Raw genomic sequence first — 22766 nt, 5'->3', positions numbered from 1 at the left:
CTTTTGCAACCCCATGGACTGTAGCCTGCCAGGTTCCTCTGTCCATGGAACTCTCCAGGCAAGAATACTGCAGTGGGTTGTCATTTCTTTCTCCAGGTGATCTTCCAGACCCGGAGATCGAACCCATGTCTCCTGCATTGACAGGTGGATTCCTTACCACTGAGCCACCAGGAAAGCCTGGAAACCTCACTAGCTAAGGCTAACTGTGACCTATTGTGGACAGGGCTAATTTGACTTCACTTAGGAATGTTTAACCTCAGCAAAGAGCACAGCATCGTGATAGGTGCTGTGGCTGTATTACTTTTCTATGGCTGCTGTAATGAATTACCACAAACTTGGCGACTTAAACAACACACATTTATTTTCTTTCAGTTCTGGAGGCTAAAATTCCAAAATTCATTTCACTGGGCTGACCTCAAGGTGTTGGCAGGGCTGTGTTCCCCCTGGAGACCCCAGGAGACAGGCAGTCCCTTGGCTCTTCCAGCTGCTGGCGGCTGCTGACACTCCCTGGCTTGTGGCCTCTGTCCTCTGGTCTCTGCCTCCTGGTCATGTTATCTTTCCTTCTGTCCACTGTCCGATCACCCTCTGTCTCTTTTTTATAAGGATACCTTTGTTTGCATTTGGGGCCCATCCAGATAATTTTCCCATCTCAAGAACCTTAATCACACATGCAAAGTCTTTTTTTTTTTTCCATGTAAGGTAACATCAAAAGACTCTTGGGATTGAAACATAGATGTCTTTGGGTGGGGGGGCCTGCATTATTCAGCCTACCATGGTGACAAATAGAAAGAATTAGAACTTTCAGTCCACCTTGTAGGAGTACGCTTAATTTCAACAATTCCCTAACTGTTCTCTAGGATACAGATGCTAAAAATGTGAAAAAAATTTCATAGTCTAACAGATTTGAGAGTTATTGTGTAATATATCCCTCTTTAAGGAGATTCACAATGTACAATGAAGGCTTTGAAAATTCCTAGGACAGAGAAAGTTGCTTAACTTAGTTGAACCCAGAATTCCTTAGACATAATTGATTAAAAAACACTTCCTTTTAAAGGTACACCTATTAACATGCCATGATGTACTTGTAACACACTTTAGGAAGTATAGTACTAATAAGCAGGTACTAGTATTTATTACCTGCTAGTCTTTGGACGGCATGGGGGAATGTCTTTACTGACTTTGTGTTACTTAATATCTTAAACATACTTGGGATTGATTTGAAAGAACTACTCTGAACAAATACACAACACTGAATGATACCGTGATGATTTTTAATATTTTCACTGATATTGTGCCAGATGAGTTACAAGGGTCCGGATGTGCTACGAGTTACGATAAGGGAGAAATTTTTCTCGTATGGAATGATCTGAAGACCCTTCCCAGAAAAGGGACCCTAATTCATCTAGCCGGAGGAGAAGCAGGGGTGCATCCATGTAGGAGCAAAGAGCTTAGCCAAAGGAAGCTGGGCTCACCTGGAGAGAAGGGTCAAGGGTTTGTGGATTATGCCTTGAATGTTAGTTTAAGGGTTTAGGCTTGATTCACTAGGCCAGGGTTCGACACACTAGATGTATGTATGCCCTGTGGGCCAAATCCAGTCCTATGCCTGTCTTTGTTGGAACACAGCCACAACCATTTGTTTACCTGTCTTCCATGGCTGCTTTAGTGCTGCAGAGCAGGGCAGGCTTGCCCACCTTAAAATTCTTACTGTCTGGGCCTATACGGAAAAGGTATGCTGCTCCTGATAGAGGTAAGGGGTTGGCTATTGAAGGGCTTTGATAAGGAAGGCGTTATCCTCAGATTTGTGTGTTTGAAATCTTATCCTGACAACAGTGTGGGGATGGATTGGGGAATAAAGACTAGAGAGGGTGACAACCAAGGGAACGGGAGAGGAGAGAACAGAAAGAGACATTTTGGACGACAGCAGGGAAGAGGGAGGAGCCAAAGATAATCTTTCAAAGCAGACTTTTAATTTTAGATTAGTTTCAGATTTAGAGAAAAGTTGCAAAGACAATACAGAGAGTTCCTGTATGTTCCCCCTGCTCAGTTTTCCCTGCTGTTAGCATCTTATATTAGTATGGTACATCTGTCATTAACTAATAATTCAATATTAATGGACTTCCCCGGTAGCTCAGATGGTAAAGCGTCTGCCTACAGTGCGGGAGACCTGGGTTCAATCCCTGGGTTGGGAAGATCTCCTGGAGAAGGAAGTGGCAACCCACTCCAGTATTCTTGCTTGGAATATCCCATGGATGGAGGAGCCTGGCAGGCTACAGTTCATGGGGTCACAAAGAGTCGGACACAACTGAGTGACTAAAATCACATTCTATTCAGATTTCTTTAATTTTTTACATGATATCCCTGTTCTGTCTCAATATCCCATTCAGGGTGTCATGTTACATCTAGTTGTCATATCTCCTAGAGTGTTAGATTATGGCTGTTTTCAGATATTACTCATTTTTGATGACCTTGATAGCTTCGAGGAGTACTATTTTTTCCCCAGGTATTTTATAGAACGTCCCTAATTTGGGATTTGTCTGATGCTTTCTCATGACTTGACTGGGTTATCCACTCTCATTGTGTCCACAGTACGTACTGCCAGCACGTCTTACGCTGTTGATACTGACGTTGATCCCTTGACTGAGATAATGCTTGTCAAATTTCCCCACTGTAAAGTTACTTTCCGCCCACCTTTCCATCCTCTGCTCTTTGGACAGAAATCAATTTGTACAGCCTACACATAAGGAGGCGGAGAAGGCAATGGCACCCCACTCCAGCACTCTTGCCTGGAAAATCCCATGGACGGAGGAGCCTGGTAGGCTGCAGTCCATGGGGTCACTAAGAAGTCCAGACCACGACTGAGGCGCTTCACTTTCACTTTTCACTTTCATGCATTGGAGAAGGGAAATGGCAACCCAACTCCAGTGTTCTTTTGCCCTGGAGAATCCCAGGGACGGGGGGAGCCTGGTGAACGCCACCAGGGGTCTATGGGGTCGCACAGAGTCGGACACGACTGAAGCGACTTAGCAGCAGCAGCAGCAGCTAGACCAGCCTGTGATTTGTTATTTGCATTGGGTTTGTTGCTTCCTGGTTCTTCTAGTCACTGGACGTGCTTAACTGAAAAACAAACAAAAGCCAGATTGTCCTAAAATGCCTACCTGCCTTGTTGTAGTTATGTGTGCCTCTCTCCTTTTCTTGGAGAAGAGTTAGAGATGAACTTGAGCTCTGCCCAGGTTGGAGCTCACACAATCCAAGTTAATGGGATATGAAGTTTAAATTTGGTTTTCATAGGCTGACTCCAGTCAGTTTCAGAATGATTTCCCGTGGAACTTCCTGCTTCATCCTCTTTTGGTGGTGGTTTTGTTTTAAAAGTTGTGATGCTTTCTGAGATAACTGATGGTGGAGAGAGACTTACTGAGCCACAGTCTTGCGGAGAGAATAAGCCTGGGAATACTTACTGTTCACTGGTTGCTGGCATTTTGAACTTATCATTTCTTTTGCATACAACTAGGAGGATAAATTGGATAAGGCAATGGCACCCCACTCCAGTACTCTTGCCTGGAAAATCCCATGGACGGAGGAGCCTGGTGGGCTGCAGTCCATGGGGTCACTAAGAGTCAGACACGACTAGCGACTTCCCTTTCACTTTTCACTTTCATGTATTGGAGAAGGAAACGGCAACCCACTCCAGTGTTCTTGCCTGGAGAATCCCAGGGGCGGGGGAGCTTGATGGGCTACCATCTCTGGGGTCACACAGAGTCGGACATGACTGAAGCAACTTAGCAGCAGCAGCAGGAAGATAAGTGCTCCTACACTTGAATCTACCTGTTTTATTAAAGGGAAGCATATTCACTAAATTAGTGGTATTATCTAAACTTTTAAAAATCGCCCTATTACTCCTGATTCTGAAATAGAGTCCTATTTTATTATTTAATTCAGCCAGGCCTCAAATGCTGTGATTTGTGCATTTGGTTCAATAGAAGCAGTGAGTAGCTCTCCTTCGCCTTGTTTCCGCATCAGTCCTCTTTAGGTGAGAATGAATGAATTTAATAAACCAGGTCATCCTCATTCACGTGACCACCTGCCCATATCTATCAACCAGGAGCCTCTGTTAGGCTCTTTTCTGAGCAGTGACACCTCTATGGGGTGGAAACAACATTTTGTTAAAGAGAACTTCCAAGAATTTTTTTTTTTAATGAGGATAAAAATTCCTAGTAGGTCTAAGGGATGAAATTCAAGTGCCTCGTGTTCTACATAGTCTTGTTTTTTTTAAAATCTGTCTCTGGATTTTGCTGTAATGGCTATGCCTTGTGTTTGTTGCTACAGTTGCTGCTGCTGCTGCTGCTGCTGCTAAGTCGCTTCAGTCGTGTCCGACTCTGTGCAACCCCAGAGACGGCAGCCCACCAGACTCCCCTGTCCCTGGGACTCTCCAGGCAAGAACACTGGAGTGGGTTGCCATTTCCTTTTCCAATGCATGAAAGTGAAAAGTGAAAGTGAAGTCGCTCAGTCGTGTCCGACTCCTAGCGACCCCATGGACTGCAGCCTACCAGACTCCTCCATCCATGGGATTTGCCAGGCAAGAGTACTGGAGTGGGGTGCCATTGTTGCTACAGAGTGCTGTTTATTTAGCAGAAAAATCATATGACACAGATCCTCGGGAAAGGAAATCCTTTGGTCTCCTCTCATATCATCCAAACAACAAAATCACCAATGAGGGACACACCAGCACTTCTTTCCAAATTTACTGCTTATAGGAACGGGAAGGAGAATTTTTAAAAGCACTGTTGAGGATGGCCACTTCCTCTGTGCTCTGCTAAGGGCAGGAATCTCAGATATGCCAGGCACAGAGGGGCCCTGTGATTGCCTGTAACATTACAAAACTTGCCCTGTTGAGACAGGTTCCCAATGTTCTTTCCACACATGTTTCAGAGAAACAGCTGCCTTGGCATCCTCAAAGCTCATCACTTCCCCTTTGCTTGACTTTGGTAATATTGTACGCATCTTCGTAGAGCGACCACCCATGCCTCAGCTGCTTTCCTTTCATCTCCTTTTCCTCCTTTCAGACCAAACGTATGAAAATTTAACCAAATTATTTACCAGCTGCAAATTGAAGATGAAGGTGATTTCAATAGATCGAACACATAAATGGAAATAAATGGCACACACTTCTCAATTCCTTTTGGGCACATGAAGAGGGGTGGTTCCTCAGGTTCACATCCTCAGGGTTTACGGCATGTTTGGACAGAGCTTACAGAGCACGGGCTGCGTGCTGCAGGCGCCCTGGGCATCATGCTAGCCCCTGCTTACACTTTCTCATTTTCCCTCTCCTTTACATCGTCAAAACCCTTCACCCTCTGTAACCGCAGGGTTGCATTTTAGTGTATTGTTGAACAAAGGGTCTGTCTCAGGTTTACTTCATGGATTTGAAGTTAGCTGGACCTGATACATTGGGTCTGTCTTAGCTTTTCAGTAAAAGCTTTTGATTTAATTTTCTGTTAAGAAAAGAACTGAAATGAGGATAAGTAAACTCTTAGTTGCAACTGAGAATCTAGCTTAGAGATGGGAACACAAATGAAGTGAAGAAGACTCTTCAGCCGACTTGCCTTCGCTGCAGCGGGCTTGTGACATGGTTCGTAGAGTGTTTAGGTTTAGGGGTAGAAGTATGGGGTATAGACCTCCGGGTTCCAGTGTCGGAGAGTGTTTGCAAGAGTAGACGCTGTGGTCCATCCCCTCCCTGTGTGACCTGCACACCTCACCTCTCCTTTCTGTGCTTCCGTTTCCTGACCCGTGAAATGGGACAATAAAAGTAACCCTCTCGGAGTTACTGCGAGGATTAATGGGTTAATTCGTAACACTTCAGACACGCCCCGCATTCAGTAACCGTTACATGATATTGTTTTATGATCACGTTCCCACAAGTTGTGTCAGCACATGTGAGTATAGCAGGTAAGCACAGCAGACATTTAAGAAATAGACGCATCGGCACTTGTACATCCAGATGGGTCATTTTCTTCCTTACAATGGTCTCTGGTAGAAAGTGAGTCCTGACTGTGGTAGTTCTGCCTGTGCGGGACATTTTGGGGGTGTATGCCCTGGGATTGCCTGTGATGGCTCCTTTACTGGCTAGTTTCCTGTCACTTGAGTGAATGTAGGTTTGAATTTATTTATCTTTTTTAAGTTAAAAGATATTTGGAATCAAGTCAAGTGAAACAATGATTTGCTTTGAAAACTTATCTGTAAAGTGTACTCACAAGCATGGTCATTGGACCACACTGTTTTTGGTGGCAACATGCAGATTATTTCGCTTTGGCTTTCGGGAGCCAAGGGCTTCCCTGGTAGCTCAGATGGTAAAGAATCTGCCTGCAGTGCAGGAGACCCAGGTTTGATCTCTGGGTTGGGAAGATCCCCTGGAGGACGGCATGGCAACCCACTCCTGTATTCTGGCCTGGAGAATTCCATGGGCAGAAGAGCCTGGGGGGCTACAGTCCATAGGATTGCAAAGAGTCAGACACAACTCAGTGACTTTTACTTTCACTTTTCACTTTGGGAGCCGGTAGTTTATATCTACTTCTTGCTGAAGCAACTACTTCATGCCTGGATATTTTGCCCTCCCTTTCTCCTCCAAAAGTAGAACATTACTTCCTTGTTTCAACTTTGTTTCAGGGGTTTACTCGCCTGCAGGTTATATCCCTACGAAAACTCCTTTTTACTTGAATTTTTACCCCAAACCCTTTTGTTCTAATGGTTAATACTTTTTTATGACTAGATATGTAACATGTATATCCGCTTGCCTTGGCTTTTTAAAATAACTTGATTGTCAGGCCTGATGCACAGATGTGCTGGAGCAGACTGTCTCAGGTCCTCAGTCTCCTCCTCTCTGCACCCTCCCTCTCTTCACCGAGATTCCAAGTGATACGAAAATCAGCCTCAACTTTAGAGTCACTCCTAAGTCAGGTTGCCAGCCCCGCTAAGAGTCAGTTTTTCCAGCAGCATGTTGTAATGGAAAATATCTATTTACCTTGAAACATTCAGTGCTCTGCAGAAAGTCAACACTTGGTCTCCAGGAAGGTTTCAGTACTAACATAACTCCCTCTGTGCTGTCTGGATGGTGGCAGATCATGTTAAAAACAGTAAAAACTAGGAGATTAGAAAAAACTTTATTCTCTTTCACAGTTGGCATTACATTGCAGTAACTAACCCCTCTTCCAAAAATATGCATGAATGTTTGCTGAAAAATAAAAACAAATTAACAAATAAAATTGGGACTTTCTGAACAATATATATCATTGTGATATATATGTATGTAATTTATAGACAGCTAGCTTTTTATATTCTTATATGTAATATATAATATACATTATATATAATATGCATATGTATGGTTTTATACATTTTATGTATTAAATACATTTAGCTTTTCTGTTTTCTCACAAACTTTTCTTTATGGTCCTTAAAACAATTTTTTTTAACCACTTTACTTTGACTCATGCTATTCATAAATTCTCCCTCTTCTGACCTTTAGTATTTACAGACAAAAAATATTTTTATGCATATTTTCTGCTTTAGCCTAGATGGATGAAGGCATAGAAATTCTGGTTTCTCTGCTCTCTCTCTCAGTTTTTAGGTGTCTCACAAGCTATTCTTAAACAGACATCTAAGAATTCAATGAGTGGCAGCACTTCAAAACAGTGGTTTGTAAATATGTGTGTCAGATCTTTTTGAATTTCTAAAAATAATTTGGAGGGGAAGATGAAATGCACGTCTGGTCACTTTAGACACACAGAACCTGGAAAATTTTGTTTACACACCTCTTTTGGATGAAGTGCAAGTCTTTGAAGAATGAAAAGCAGAAGTTATAGGGTGTGGTTGTCTTCAACTGTCTTTCCCACAAGGTCTAATTTGGTTGCTGGAGCTTCAAAGCAGTGCCCTGAGAATCTGATGTTAGTGGTGGTGGCTGTGGGAGGATTTTAAGAAAAAGTAACAGTTTCCACCAGAGTGATTTTAGGCAAAGGTGTGAGACATGCAGCCTTTTCCATGTCTATGCACCAGCATCTTGAGCTTTTCCTAGTAAAACCTGTTTGCAGGGAAAAAAATCAGAAATTCTCTGAAGTGAAATAACTGTCAGTTTTAGTGCCTTCTTCCTAGCAGATTTGTATTTTATCAGAAAAGAAAATGTCAGTCTTTTTTTTTTTTTTTAAGGTGGATGAGTCCTACAGTTGGTTCTAGTCATGACTTTCGGAGATGCTACTCTAGTTCTCTTGATTGAATTTGCAACAAGCCTTTTTATCCCCCCAGATGTCCTGAGAGTGGATGGCTCTATTACAGTTTCAAGGATCTTGGCCCCATCTCCTATCCTTGAATCCAAGTCCGGCAACTTACAACAGCTCTATGCACTTGGAGTATGACAGATGACAGCAAGTAGAGCTAGGTGGTCCCCATTCACCGAATGGGGGGATGTTCTGGGAGGGGCTCAAGGTCATCATATAGGCCAAGCTCTGAAATGTCAGTTAATGCCCCTTATGAGGATGTTGTTAGGGTATATAAGGTATTTAATCTCCAGAGAAAGACAAAATTATGTTGGTGTGCCATATGTAAGAAGCCAGAAAAGTACAAAATTTTTAGGAAATATTTTCAACAACAGGAGTTTTCTTGTTTGAGTTAAGTTGTTATGAGATGTGAAAGATTGCAGTTAAGTGCTGTAATTTAGAAAATCAGACACTTACGTGATAACATTTCTGCTGCATTAAGTCTTTACAGGTGGAGTAGCAGAACTCTTATAAAATTCAACTAGATTGGAAAGCAGAAGATACACGATTGATATTTTTGGTCTTTTCTTCTTCTGTGCCTTTCAAATCTTAAATCTCTTAAGATCTCCAGCCGTGGTTGGTCCAGCTGCCTTGTGGAGTTTCCAGCTGAATGTGTTCAAAGCACTTTAATCCCAGCTGCATCTTGATCTTCTCCTTTCCTCTCATGCTTTGTATCGGGGGTCCTTAGCCCTCAGGGTCTAATGTCTGATGATCTGAGGTGGAGTTGACGTAACAGTAATAGAAATAAAGCGCACCACAACTGGAATGTGCGTGAATCGTCCGAAACCAACCCCCAGTCTGTGGAAAAATTGTCTTCCACAAAACTGGTCCCTGGTGCCAAAAAGGTTGGGGACCACTGCTCTATATTCTTTCCCAAACCAAGTCACTATTGATTCCATCTTCAAAAAGTATCTGAAATCCACCTACTTCTCTCCAACTGTTTACCACCCACCTGTTCTGGTCACTTGGGTCACCTCAGTCAACACACCTCTCTGTGTTTACTGGGACTCTTTCCCATCTTCTTGAAATGCGAATTTGATATTCCCACTCCCCCCAAAAAACCCAACCCAAAACAAAACTGGGGAACAAACAGGCATTACTCAGCTTTTCCGTAATGTCCCATAATCTTCAGTTGAAATTATGATCTTAGAGTCCTGTGTGACCTGGCTATTGCCGGTCCACCCCAGCCTACACACCAACCCCTGCCCCACCGTCAGTAATCCAGCCATGATTGGCTTGGTTTCAGTTCCTCAGAAATAGCATTCACTTCCACTCTCCTCCCGACCTTTTAAGATTTGGTTGACTTCTATTTTTCTTCAGCTCTCCCCTTAAAATGCCGTCATTGTTGTTGTTTAGTTGTTAAATCACATCTGACTCTTTTGCGATGCCATGGACTGTAGCCCACCAGGCTCCTCTGTCCATTGGATTTTCCAGGCATGGGTTGTCATTTCCTCCTCTAGGGGATCTTCCCAACCCAGGGACTGACCCTGTGTCTCCTGCATTGGCAGGTGGATTCGTTACCACTGAGCCACCTGGGAAGCCCTTAACCTACCATCTTGTCAGGTAAAGCCCTGGGTTAGGTACCATCGTCCTGCATCCCATTGGTAGACTAAGCCCATCCCCCGGTAGACTCAGCGCTCTTGGTGTATCCCTGGTACCAGCGTAGAGTTTGGCATGCACTTAGTGATATTTGTTCAGTGAAGGAAAGTAGTGATATTTACAATCAGTTTAACTGCTTCTAAACCTTCCGAGGGGTGGCCTATCTGGTCTGTGTGCACATTTGTTGTTGTTCGGTCACTCAGTCGTGTGGGACTCTTTGCGACCCCATGGACCACTGCATGCCAGGCTTCCCTGTCTTTCACCATCTCCTGGAGGTTGCTCACACTCACGTCCATTGAGTCGGTGATGCCATCCCATCATCTCATCCTCTGTCATCCCCTTTTCCTCCTGCCTTCAATCTTCTCCAGCATCAGGGTCTCTGCCAATGAAGAGGTGTGCACAGAGGTCCCCCCTTTTCTCTCCTGTGCTCGAGGCAGACATTGCTCATCCACTATGACTCCCTTCTCTCACGCTGGCTCTCTTAGTTACTGTGTAGGCAGCTGTTTCTGGTCTGCTGGCCCATCTGAATTGGCCGGTGGCATAAACCCTCTTTTCCATTTCCAGTGTAGCAGGAAAAGATACAGCATGGTTCTTGTTTTGATCTTTAGACATTGGCATGAACTCTTTATGCCTTAGCTTGCATGTAGTCTGATGCAGGTAATCTGACGGTTACCTAAGATAATCTTTCATGAAGATAGTAAGAATTACTGAAAAATTAGTAAAACTGTCCAATTATAAGGTAATAAAGTTACAATCAGTGTGCTTTGTATAACAGATACTCATCTTGTGATCAAGCACTTATGTGGAGAATAAAATGTAAAATTTTTAATACATATAAATACAAGTTTTAATTGCAAGATTGCCATATCTGTATATAAGTACTTTACAACAGGGACTCTAATTTCCTCAGAATGAAGTTGATCTCTCAGTTTTTAAAAAAAAATTATTTCTTTTTAATGGAAGGATAATTGCTTTACAATATTGTGTTGGTTTGTGCCATACATCAACATGAATCAGCCATCGGTATACATGTGTCCCATCCCTCTTGAACCCTTTTTCCACCTGCCACCCCATCCCACCCCTCTAGGTTGTTACAGAGCCCTGGTTTGAGTTCCCTGAATCATATAGCAAATTCCCACTAAATTTTATGTATGGTAGTATATATGTTTGCATGGGACTCTCAAGAGAGAAACCAGTATCATTTAGTTTTTATATTGCTAGTAAAGAGTACATTTCAAGGTGATAGAATACAAAGTATCAAGAAAAAGCTAGTTTTTTCTTCAGTTTACTGTCATTCAGTGGCCATGTTTCATAAAGTATCCTCATGGATCATCTATATCAGGAACACCAGGGATAGGTTAAATTACAGATTCCTGCACCCCTCAACTTAACTGAAGCAGATTTTCTGAGGCCTGGAAATCTGCATTTTAAATAAGTCTGAGCACCACAGCCATATAATACCTAGTATGCAGTGCATCATTAGTAAACATTGAACAGGATCTATAAAAGATGCCTGATTCACTGACCTTTTCAGTCTCACCTGAGCATAACGGTGACATCAGACAACATGTCCCTGCCAACACTGTCTGGTAAAAGGTGAAGATATTGATGATGGCCAAGGTTGAAATCAGTCAATGATCTTATACGACCAGAGCACAGAAGATCAACAAGGGCATTGTTCCCAGAGGCTTAGACACACTCGTCCTCTGGGTACAAACTTGTCCTTTGATCACAGCTGATGTGGGCAGAAAGGAATCAGGCAAGGCAAATTCGGGCCAGTCCTGCGGTGAAGGGTCTGTGCTTCTTGTCTAGGTCTCTGGAACAGCCCAGCAGGGTTAGGCTGGCAGGGGTCTTCACCTTCAGCGGGACTCCCTGATTTCCTGCCTTCCCTGAGAGCCCAGAAAGCAAGGAGAAAACTTGCCCCGAATCAGCAGGCAGAAACAATAACAGCATTTTAAAGGTGGCATTGCCAAGCGCGTAGGATGTGGTTTACTTGTAGTAACTGGTGTAATCAGCTAACCGGAGAGGGGCAGTCCTGGGTGCTGGTGAGAAAGCACGTCACGGCAAACTTCCCCCTGGACTGGACTCCTTAGAGAGGTTACAGCTCTCTCTCTCCCATGCCTACAGCCTGCTTTGCACCTTTCACTTTCTCTGATCCTGTGACCCTTTATGGTGCTTAGAATTTGCATAATTCCGTATCAGATTGATAATTGTTTTCTGTCATTTCCTAAGTGTTCATTCCATCTCAGGAGAAAGAAACAGAGATTCTCAATGGGTGATGGTGTCCTCTGCACCCTCGCCCCACCCCACCCTCTCCACCCTAGTGTTTAGAAACCTGTGAGGACATTTATGGTTGTCGTGGTGATGGGGGGTGTGTATCTTAGCACTGAACATCCCCAGGGTGTGGGTACTAAGTGTCCCCCAGACCGCAGACGGTTGCATACAACGAAGGATTGTCCTGTCTGGAATGCTAACGCACCCGCAGGAGAAACACTGGAGCTCTTTGGGTTTGCCCCCATCTTGTCCAGTGGTTCCTTGAGAAGAGACCTAGCGTTTATCACGCGATGAATCTGCGCTACTTAATAGATGCAGTCTGGGCTAAATTGCATGCCGGGAAAATAAACAAATGGTCGAAGCCATTTTTGTGAGTGGCGGTTATGCCCGGACAGTGGAGCTGTCCCTGTTCTTGGATTCTGCTTTGCAGCGTGGCCCTTCCCGATGGTACACTGCAGATGAGAGTTATGACCCAGACCATAAGCCTGAGCTGCTGCCGCTGTCCACTCAGCAAACGCTTTGGTGCAAAAAAAAGTAGCACTGTCTGTTGTCCCACTGACGCCTTGGTCTCACAAAAATAAACAGGGTGATGCTAAGCAAATTGAATATTACGCCATGAGACGGGGGTGGGGACACGAAGTTCAATATTTTATCACGGATACCATCCTAGGTGAGTGCTCATATCAGTGATTCAGCTAAAGCTATCAAAGAAATGACAGATGGATAAAAATTTAGGAACACAAAAGAGAGGGTGATATCAGCTCTTATTTTAAAAGACTAAGAGTTATACCAGAAAGCTTGTTGACCTAAGGATACCCCCTAGACCCTGGGATTTGAATACCTTGAAAACCGGATAATACTTAGACCAACAGTGAAGGCGACAGGAACAGACAGGGAAAGGCAGCCTCGTGACGATGAGAGGAGCGCAGACTGAGATGACTCAGAGGGCCAGGCTTTCCTTCCAAGGTCCCCGTGACCCAGTGAGGAACAGAGTGTTCTTCCTTGGACTCCGTGAGCCTACTTCTAGGAGTAATTTCTCAGGAAACGAGTAGAGCTTTGTTCAGAGACTTAGTTCAGAGGATGCTTAGTGAGCGTTGTTTGAAACTGAACACGGGAAGCTGCCCAGATGGGTGGCTTGGGTGAGGATGTTTTGATTCATCTGTGTAATGGCATATTCTGTAACCATGACAATGATATTGAAGAAAAATACTGACATGGGACAAAATGTATAAAAAATAGGTTGTCATAGAATATATAACATTAACATTTTCAATAAAGAAATAAGTAAATATAAAGGGAAAAAACCTGGAAAGGCATTAATCAAAATGTTCGCTTGGAGTATCTTTAAGTGGTTGAATTCCAAGTACCTGGAATTCTTTCTTGGGGCTTAAGTTCTTAAAAGGTTTAATTTGAACATGTGTAATTATTTTTGTGGTTAAATAGCTTAATGCAGGAAATCAAAATATTTCAATATTTAATCATTTTTAAGTCCACACATTCCTGGTGGTTCTGAGGTGCTATTAGTCCCTCCTGTGTTATTCTGGGTTCATTAGCACAGAGGAAATGAGATGAGGGTTCTGATCACAAGGAATAAATGTGAGTGAAGGTCAATCAAACACTGGGAAGAAAGAAGGGATATGAATGTTGTTGAGAGGAATATAGATAAATTAAGTCAAATACATTAATAATGACTGTATTTGCCCAGTTTGAGACTCTGCTTAGGAAATTCCCTCCTGATCCATCACACACTCCAGTCTCTTAGGGTGGCCGGGAAGCACCCACTGAATCTCGGCTTGACTCGCTTGCTCCGATGTGAGAGCGTCTCCCGTGCTATGAGATTTCCAGCCCAAGGCCTAGCCCACGGTCGGCTTCTAGTCCCAAAAGGGAGGCCACCGAGCTGTGTGAGTGAATCAGTCCGTCAAGAATTTAGGTCTTATTTGAAGGAAATACTTTGCAGCAGCATTTCTTAGAATATACTTAGTGGGGCACTATTCCTATGAAAAGACTCCATGGGGAAAATAGAAAAGGAGGTGGGAGAAAGCTGTTTGTGAAAGGAGACAGGTCAGCATGTCCACCAGCCCCAGGCCGTGACTCACATCCCACAGTTAGTGTGTTGAGGCTCCGGAGGTCTTACCTTAAAGACATCCTTTGGGTTTGGGTTAACCCTGAGTTTACTAAGTTTAGTTAGCTATAGATTTTTTTTTTTCGCATGAAGATTTTTACAACTATTTAGGTGAAGATGGATACTCTTGTATGTGAATCTAGGGTAGCCTTTTGTCGGGAGGATCCTCATTCTAGCTAGAGTTTAGAGCTGAGAGCTTTGAGGGGATGAAGCACGCAGGGAAATAAAGAATCTTCTCCACCCGTGGTGTGTCCTCGCTCTTCTGGGAACAACATTGTAAAGTGAGATCCAAGTTCACTTGATGATAAGAAGTGTCTGTCTAGCTTAGTGGTCTTCGTAGTCTAGGATTCTGTTTTTGTTGAAATCTCGAATGACTGAGGTTGGCAAGAAATACTTAATAATGTTAGAGCCTTGTCCCTCTCTTCTGATTTCTTTTCCGTGAGTCTAGACTGGGCTTCCCAGGTGGCTCAGTTGTAAAGAATCCCCCTGCCAGTGCAGGAGGCATGAGTTCAATCCCTGAGTCGGGAAGATCCCCTGGAGAAGAGAATGGCTACCCACTCTAGTATTCTTGCCTGGAGAATTCTCATGGACAGAGGAGCCTGGTGGGCTACAATCCATGGGGTCACAAAGGATCTGACATGAGTGAACGACTTAGCCACACACACGAGTATATGTTACTATGTGAAGCTCCCCTTCCCTCAAAGTTTTATTAATAAGACAATGGGCATATAGTACTTCCAAGCCATTTCCTCTTGAAAAGAAGAGGGTAGACAGGCTGCTAACACATTCTGTAGAGGAAGGGTCCCTGGTTGTCACACCTGACAACTCTCTGCTCTCCCTTGCTGGAGGGAGGAGTTCTGGAGAGCAGAGGGGCTTGTGAGCCAGGGGTGATTTCTGCTGACCCCCTTGACCTGGACATACTGAGATATCAGTGGGCCTGGGCCTGCTGGAAAGTCTGAGAGGGAGAGTCAGACTGGGAGCTGATGCTTGCAGGACCACTGCCACCTACTCTGGCTGCTGTGGTTCTGTTGGGGCTGGAACACCGAAGCAACTTTTTAAGTCTGGGGGGTCAGCGGGGGTCACCCTGAGATAAGAGTTTGATTTCTTAAACTCCATTATAAGGCCCCACACGGAAGACCAGGGACATAGAAAGATAGTGTAGAAAAGAGGTATTTTCAGTAAAAATTGTTCGTGTGTGCTCAGCTCACTCAGTCATGTCCAACTCTTTGTGACCATAATTATGGGCTGTCCATGGAATTTTCCAGGCAAGAATCCTGGACTGGAGTGCCATTTCCTTCTCCAGAGCATCTTTCCCATCCTGGGATCAAACCCACATCTCTTGTAAGAGTCTCCTGCATTGGCAGGTGGATTTTTTTTTACTGCTATGCCACTTGGGAATTGGCTCTGATTAAAAAAACTCTTTAGACCTTTTAGGAGAGTGCTCATCTTGTGAAAATGCGGCCAGTAATACATGTGGAAAATCTGCAGAAGTGCAAGTAGTGATAACTCTGGGCAGTGCATCTTTTCTTTTTCTTTTTTGACATGAGCTCAAGCTAAAGCAGACCTCTGGGAGGTTCACTGGGGCTCAGGCCCCTCTGAGGCTCATCACGGAACTGCAGGCTCCCTTCCTCCTGCCCTGCAGCCCGCACCTTCACGGTGCAAAGCTCAGTCAAGTCCTCTTGTGGTTCTGGTGACAGGAAGTGGGCCAACAATGGGTTTTGACCCAGGGGATTAAAATGCTCAACTCTTCTGAGTTCAGCAAGAGCAAACAGTTTGTCCTGTTTTCATCAAATGAGACCCCTCTGGGAAATGAATTAAAAGAAAAGTATTCCTGAAAAATAAACCTTTTAATTAAAACTTTGTTACTGGCACCTCTAGTAAAACCAAGTGGAACACATTACCCACAAGGCGATTTTAGATAAGAAAATAAACATCTAAACGCCTCTTCCTTTCTTTAATAATTCTACATTGGTTTGGTTCCTGTCACAAATGTGGAAAAACAAGATAAATGATACTTGTATGATTCTATTTTCTGGCTCCTGAGAATACTTAAAGCGTAATAGACTCATTTAATTCTGTAGCTGGAATGAACCTTAGAAAGTCGGTTTTTGCTGAACATCAGGGTATAGATTAAAGATAACAAGGACACTAAATTCCCAGGAACCTAACTCTTGAGTCATACTCATGTTGGTAAAGGGATGGAAAGGAGCAGTGAGCTTTTTACTGACAGATGGGACAAAACCTCCCTCTCCCCGTAAGTGATGTTTTCACTGCGGTGTTCCAAACCGGAACCTCCTTTTTTTTTTAGCCACAGTGTCCGAATGTGGGATCTTAGTTCCCCAATGAGGAATAGAACTCATGCCCTCTTCAGTGGAAACGTGGAATCTTAACCACTGGACCACCAGGGAAGTCCCCAGGCACCTCTTCCTAACAAATGTTTGACATATTTCTTATGAATAGCCAAGGCACAAATAAAAAAGAGTGGACACTTAAAAAATGGTATTTGTTGTTTTTAATTGTGAAATGGTTCATTCAGCTATGTCTGCATGCCTACTGTGAGCTGGAAGCTGTTCTAATTGCTATGATAAGCAAAGAAGAAAGGTACAAAAACATTATTTTGTCAACTTAAATGGTATATTTTGCCTATTCCTTTTCTGTGTATACATATTTGTATGTTATCTTATAAGGATATGTTTGTATCCTGTTTTCCTCATTTAATATTATATCTTAAGCATTTCTGCATGATTGCAATTTTTAATGTTGGCATAGTATTCTGTTTTGTGGCTATTTCACAATTTCTTAAGCCATTTTCCTGTTGATCAATTAGAAATGTTTAAATTTTAGTAGTGAAAACAAGGATAAACATTTGATGTATGAAAATTTATACTCAATTCTAATGGTTTTCTTAAGATAGGTTCAAACTGGAACTGCATCAAATGATATGAGCTTTTTTAAGGCCCTTGGTACATGATGCCAAATGCTTTCTTGTATGGGAGAAAGTATTCATTTCACTTTATCCTCATGTTTCTTTTTTTTTTTAGTGCTGCTACATTAGAAAGCATTTTGGATATTGGTCTTTCCTAGAAGGTCTTGTTTCGGGGACCGGCTTCTCTGCGACACCTTCCTGCCCGAGGTGTTTTCAGTCATCTTATTTAGTACTTTGGTGGCGCTAGTGGTAAAGAACCTGCCTTCCAGCGCAGGGGACGTAAGAGACCTGGGTTTGATCCCTGAGTAGGGAAGATCCCCTGAAAGAGGGCATGGCAACCCACTCCACTGTTCATGCCTGGAGAATTCCATAGACAGAGGAGCCTGGCCGGCTATAGTCCACGGGGTTGCAAAGAGTCAGACATGACTGAAGTGACTTAGCATGAACACCCACATTTAGTACTTTTAAACTTGATAGAAAGAAAAGGTATTTATTTTGATACAATCAGTGCCTCCTTGAGCACCTTCTTTGAAGTACACTTTAATATTAGACTCATAGTAAAAATATAAGGAACCATGTAACACTGCTTCTTCATGTATTAGATAAGCCATTGTTTAAAAAAAAAAAAGATTCTGTTTCTCAGTACCTAGGGGGAAAGGCCCTTTTCTATTCTTCCTTTGATCAGAATTTTGTGGCCTGCCTCATTTCCCCCTTTTGCTCTGGCTATTAGGACTGTAGAAATTTTACTGTTCAAGTATACCAGCAACATTATCTTGTAGTTGGAAAACCAACTTCTTTTTTCACTTCATAACTTTATATTTGTGACTTCAAGTACATATGTATCTTTTATTGAATGTTGTCCCAAATCTTTCTTGCAGATGGATAACATGTCAATAATTCAATAAAATGAACTGCTAATGATGAGGTGATGATTTTAGATAAAGAATTCATTTGGCTTGTATCTTTAAGATTTTTGGACAGAAAATTACATACAGTTTTAATTGGGTATAAGAAGGCTAGTAATTTGGGAGGAAACATTGGGGCCAGAAAATTCTGATACAGCTTTTATAAACACTCAAATTGTGTATGTATTTTAGCAACCTGTATTATATTTGCAACTAGTATTATGGTATGGCTGATGATTAATTGAGAAACTTCGTATTTAACTAGTGTATATTAATGTGCAGTCTTTCCTGGGGATGTGATAATGTTTGAGGAGCATGGTGACTGTTTAAAGTACTTAGTACATAAAAAAACTGTGCTGCTTTTTTGCTTTAAAGAAGAAAATGAGGATTGGACAAAGAAATTGCAAAGGACTTTGGGAAAAGAAAGATCCTTCCTCATATGTGGCACTGAAACGCACAGCAGGCTTAGTCATGCCTTCCTCTGCACCCTTCCGCACTCAGCGCTCTTTGCCAAAAGCTCTAATTAGATGGTATTGTAATTATTTGTTTACAGTCTCTGTCTCTATTAAAATCTAGTTGGCCAGGCCTTGTTCTTCATTGTGTTGGCTGTGACCAAGCACAGTTCTAGCTGTAAATTTTTAACGTATATGATTCATGTTTCTGAAATAGCAGGTTAGAAGGCACATTTTAGGTCAGTAAGTATCTCAAAATATTGGTAAATATTTTGAATAGTCAAGAGGAGTTGGGAGGCGTTTTTTTTGCTCCCAGTGTGTTCCTTCCAAAAAAAAAAAAAGAAAATCATAAAATCTACTTTCCTGAAATCCCCTATTTCTTTATTTTTTTTTTAATAAAAAAAATTGTTTTTGATGTGAACCATTTTTAAAGTCTTTATTAAACTGTTGCAGTGTTGTTTATGTTTTGGCTTTTTGGGCATGAGGTATGTTGGGATCTTTGCTCCCGAATCAGGAATTGAACCCTCACCCCATATTGGAAGGCGAAGTCTTAACTACTGAATTACCAGGGAAGCCCCAATCTCACATTTCTTAGAAGTATTCAGTTGCAAGCAGCGTTTTGGCACTGAGGCGTGCTTGAATGGGCTAAGTGATCCTTCCTGGGCAGCCCTTCTCACCCATTCTCCCCTACATTTTTTTTTTTTTTGTGGCCTTGGAGCGGTTTGTGGGTTCTTTGTTCCCCGACTCTGAATTGAATCTGGTCCCTCAGCAGTGAAAGTATGGAGTCCTAACCACCAGACCGCCAGGGAATTCCCTCCCCTACAGTTTTATATTTTTCTGGATATGAACATCACCCATATTTATTGGCGTCCTGTGGTCTACCCGTCCATGTATTGTGCTGAGGATACAGTGGTGACCAAAATGTGAACTCTGTGGTCAAAGGTGGAATTCATATACTGGAAGTTTTAGAAGCAGACTCAAGTCTTAGACTACATACAGTGAACTTCCCTGCTGCCTTCATTTTTTTTGTTGTTGTGGATGAGTTGAGACGTGGAGAACCACAGATAAGTTTGTGAGTCACTGATTTGACTATTTGTGATAAGGATCCTCTGCTATAGACAAAATGAGAAAAGGATATTTCAACTCACCTTTTCCTTCTATATCGTCACCCCAAACACATGAGAAAAGGATATTTCAACTCACCTTTTCCTTCTATATCCTCACCCCAAACACATACTTGGTGCGGTGCTGTCAATGTTCATTTTCACAGCATCCTTGCTCTAGAACCCAGTTTGTTCTTGTGTGGAAATCTAGTCGCTTTTGGAGAGCCATAAGTGTAAGTGAAAATTGCTCAGTCATATCTGACTCTTTGTAACCCCATGGACTATACAGTCCATGGAATTCTCCAGGCCAGAATACTGAAGTGGGTAGCCTTTTCCTTCTCCATCTTCCCAACCCAGGGAAGATCTCCCACATCACAGGTGGATTCTTTACCCACTAAGTCACCAGGGAAGTCCAAGAATACTGGAGTGGGTAGTCTATCCCTTCTCCAGGGAATCTTCCCAACCCAGGAATTGAACTGGGGTCTCCTGCATTGCAGGGGAATTCTTTACCAGCTAAGCTACCAAGGAAGCCCTAGCAATTTGTAAATCCCCTCACTGATCTTGTTCCCAAGGGCCATAATGACTAAATTGGATGATAGAATGAGATCTGTGGTAGTTTGTCACTTTAATGGGAGACGTATCCTGACTTTGCAGTGACTTGGAAGTCTTCCTTAAAGCACAGAACACATCTTGGGGATGGGAGCTGGATTGCGCGCAATATTTAAAATTCTGGTGGGTGCCAAAGAAATGCTCAGTGGAGGGACTGCCTGAATTTGAAATTGCCAACCTGCTTGCCTCTCTAGTAAGTCTTCTAATTTTTAGCAGCAGTCTCCACTGCTTATTGTGGAGTCCATCATTAACCAGTGAGAGGCTCAGAATCCTCACCTGTAAAATTGGGATCATTTGTACTGAAGAATTAATTTACAGGGAAACAGTGGAGAAACAGACATAGAGAATAGACTTATGGACATGGGGAGAGGGGAGGAGAGGGTGAGATGTATGGAAAGAGTAACATGGAAACTTACATTATCATATGTAAAATAGATAGCTAACGGGAATTCGCTGTATGGCTCAGGAAACTCAAACAGCGGCTCTGTATCAACCTAGAGGGGTGGGATAGGGAGGGCGATGGGAGGAAGGTTCAAAGTGGGGAGGATGTATGTACACCTATGGCTGATCCATGTTGAGGTTTGACAGAAACAACAAAATTCTGTAAAGCAGTTATCCTTCAATAAAAAAATAAATGAATAAATAAAAAGTTGGGATTGTTTGATGAACCTCTGAGTGGTTTTGAAGACTGAGTAACATCTGTGAAGTGACTAAGACCAGAGTCTGCCCTTAGTACACACCAGCCTCTCTTATCTTTTAACATGGAAGACTTTTCTTATTCCCTAGCATTTAGAAACACAGGTTTATAGTATTTTTAAGTTACAGTAGTTCATATTTATTAATAATGAATCCACAGTGTATTTCAGGTACCATAGATTGAATTCTTTTTGATTTATAAACTGGTATTATCTAGTTGTTGGGATTTTCCCATATGGCTTAGGACAGTGTTGAAGCAAATCTGCAATTATTTAATTAATGAATATTATTATTTTACTTGTATAGTCCTCAGTACTGAGTACTAGAATGAAGTTCTCTGTATAAATTATATCATTTACTCCTTACAGTGAAGATGCTGAAGCGCACAGAAAGGTCAAGTAATTTGTTCAAGGCCAGATTGGAGGGTTCTGAGCGCTCCTCTTTCCCTTTAGTATGTGTTAAATCCCTGAGAAGCGGGTCCCTCGGAGTGGCGGACGTCGGTGCTTTGTGGATGGCTTTCAGTCTGGGTTGGTATCATATGGCTGACCATGTCCTTCCTTAGTCAAAAGGACTCATGCTCGGTGTTGGGTGTAGAGCTGGCACAGCTCACTCACGAGCACTGCACTTCATTCATGTTCCTGCGGGGCCCTTCCGGAGTCTGTCCTCTCTCTAGTTCTTAGTGGCCTTGGAGGAAGCAGTATAGCTAGTGATTAAGAGCCCAAGGCTCTGAAATTGGACAGCCTGGAATTAAATCCGAGCTGTCAGTTACAAGCCATGTCAGCTAGAGCAAGTTACTTATTTCTGTGTCTCAGATTCTCATCCGTAAGTTGAAGATAATAAATAGTATTTAAAGAGTTGTTGTGAGGATTAATAGAGTATACCTACACACACGGGCTTCCCAGGTGGCTGGCTCAGTGATAAAGAATCCACCTGGCAAGCAGAAGATGCAGGTTCAGCCTCTGGGTTGGGAAGATCCCCTGGAGAAGGAACTGGCAACCCACTCCCGTATTCTGCCCTGGGAAATCCCATGGATAGAGGAGCCTGGTGGGCTATAGTCCATGGGGTCGCAAAAGAGACACGATGTAGCCACTAAACGATAACACCACCACCACCACACACACACACACACACACACACACACACACACACAGTACTTGAGGTGCTTAGAGCAGTTCCTGGCACGTAGTGAGTGTTCTGCAGTGTTTGCAGTTGATAATAAGATGATGGTGTTCTTTGAGCATATCTATATGGGCCATGTCATTTCTGTCTTCATATTCTGCACAAGGTCTGCCCCAGTGGTGGGCATCCCATAAAGGTCTATTGACGAAATGGATGGATGTGGCTGGGTGGGAATGGTTGAATGCATGACCAGTTCTTTTTTACCCTGAAGTGGTATTTGCCTCATTGAAATAAGGTCTCTGTTTAGTTTCTGATTCAAGATTGAATAATTAGAAGTTGACCCAGAAAAGTTAAAATTATTTGTCGATCATCAATAGTTATTAAGTGCTTACTGTGGGGTGGGCACAGGCTAAATATTTTATGATTAACTTATAGAGCCTTTCAAGAGCCTGTGAAGCAGGTACCGTCCATTTTACAGATAGTAAGTTTCATGCTGCATTGAGCTGTGCATGCTTAGTTGTGTCTGACTCTTTGAGACCTTATGGGCTGCAGCCCGCCAGGCTCCTCTGTCCATAGGATTTATCAGGCAAGAATACTGGAGTGGGTTGCCATTTCCTCCTCCAGGGGACCTTCCTGACCCAGGGATTGAACCTCTGTC

The 22766-nt window shown here is 42.8% G+C and overlaps 1 protein-coding gene across 28 annotated transcripts in view; it reads left to right on the top strand.

Moving 5' to 3' along the window:
• The window catches only part of SGMS1 (sphingomyelin synthase 1), a 323882-nt gene that overhangs the window by 67958 nt on the left and 233158 nt on the right, over positions 1-22766 (top strand). The window contains exon 3 of one of the 28 annotated variants that reach the window (XM_059881893.1): positions 4324-4444. The exons of the other annotated variants lie outside the window; for them this stretch is intronic. The gene's annotated coding sequence lies outside the window, so the exon portion shown is untranslated. The remainder of the gene's footprint in view (positions 1-4323; positions 4445-22766) is intronic. 28 annotated transcript variants of the gene reach the window in all.

Source organism: Bos taurus, chromosome 26, assembly GCF_002263795.3.
Source record: "Bos taurus isolate L1 Dominette 01449 registration number 42190680 breed Hereford chromosome 26, ARS-UCD2.0, whole genome shotgun sequence".
In the NCBI taxonomy this organism is placed as follows: Eukaryota; Metazoa; Chordata; class Mammalia; order Artiodactyla; family Bovidae; genus Bos; species Bos taurus.
This window is presented reverse-complemented; position numbering and strand designations above follow the sequence as displayed.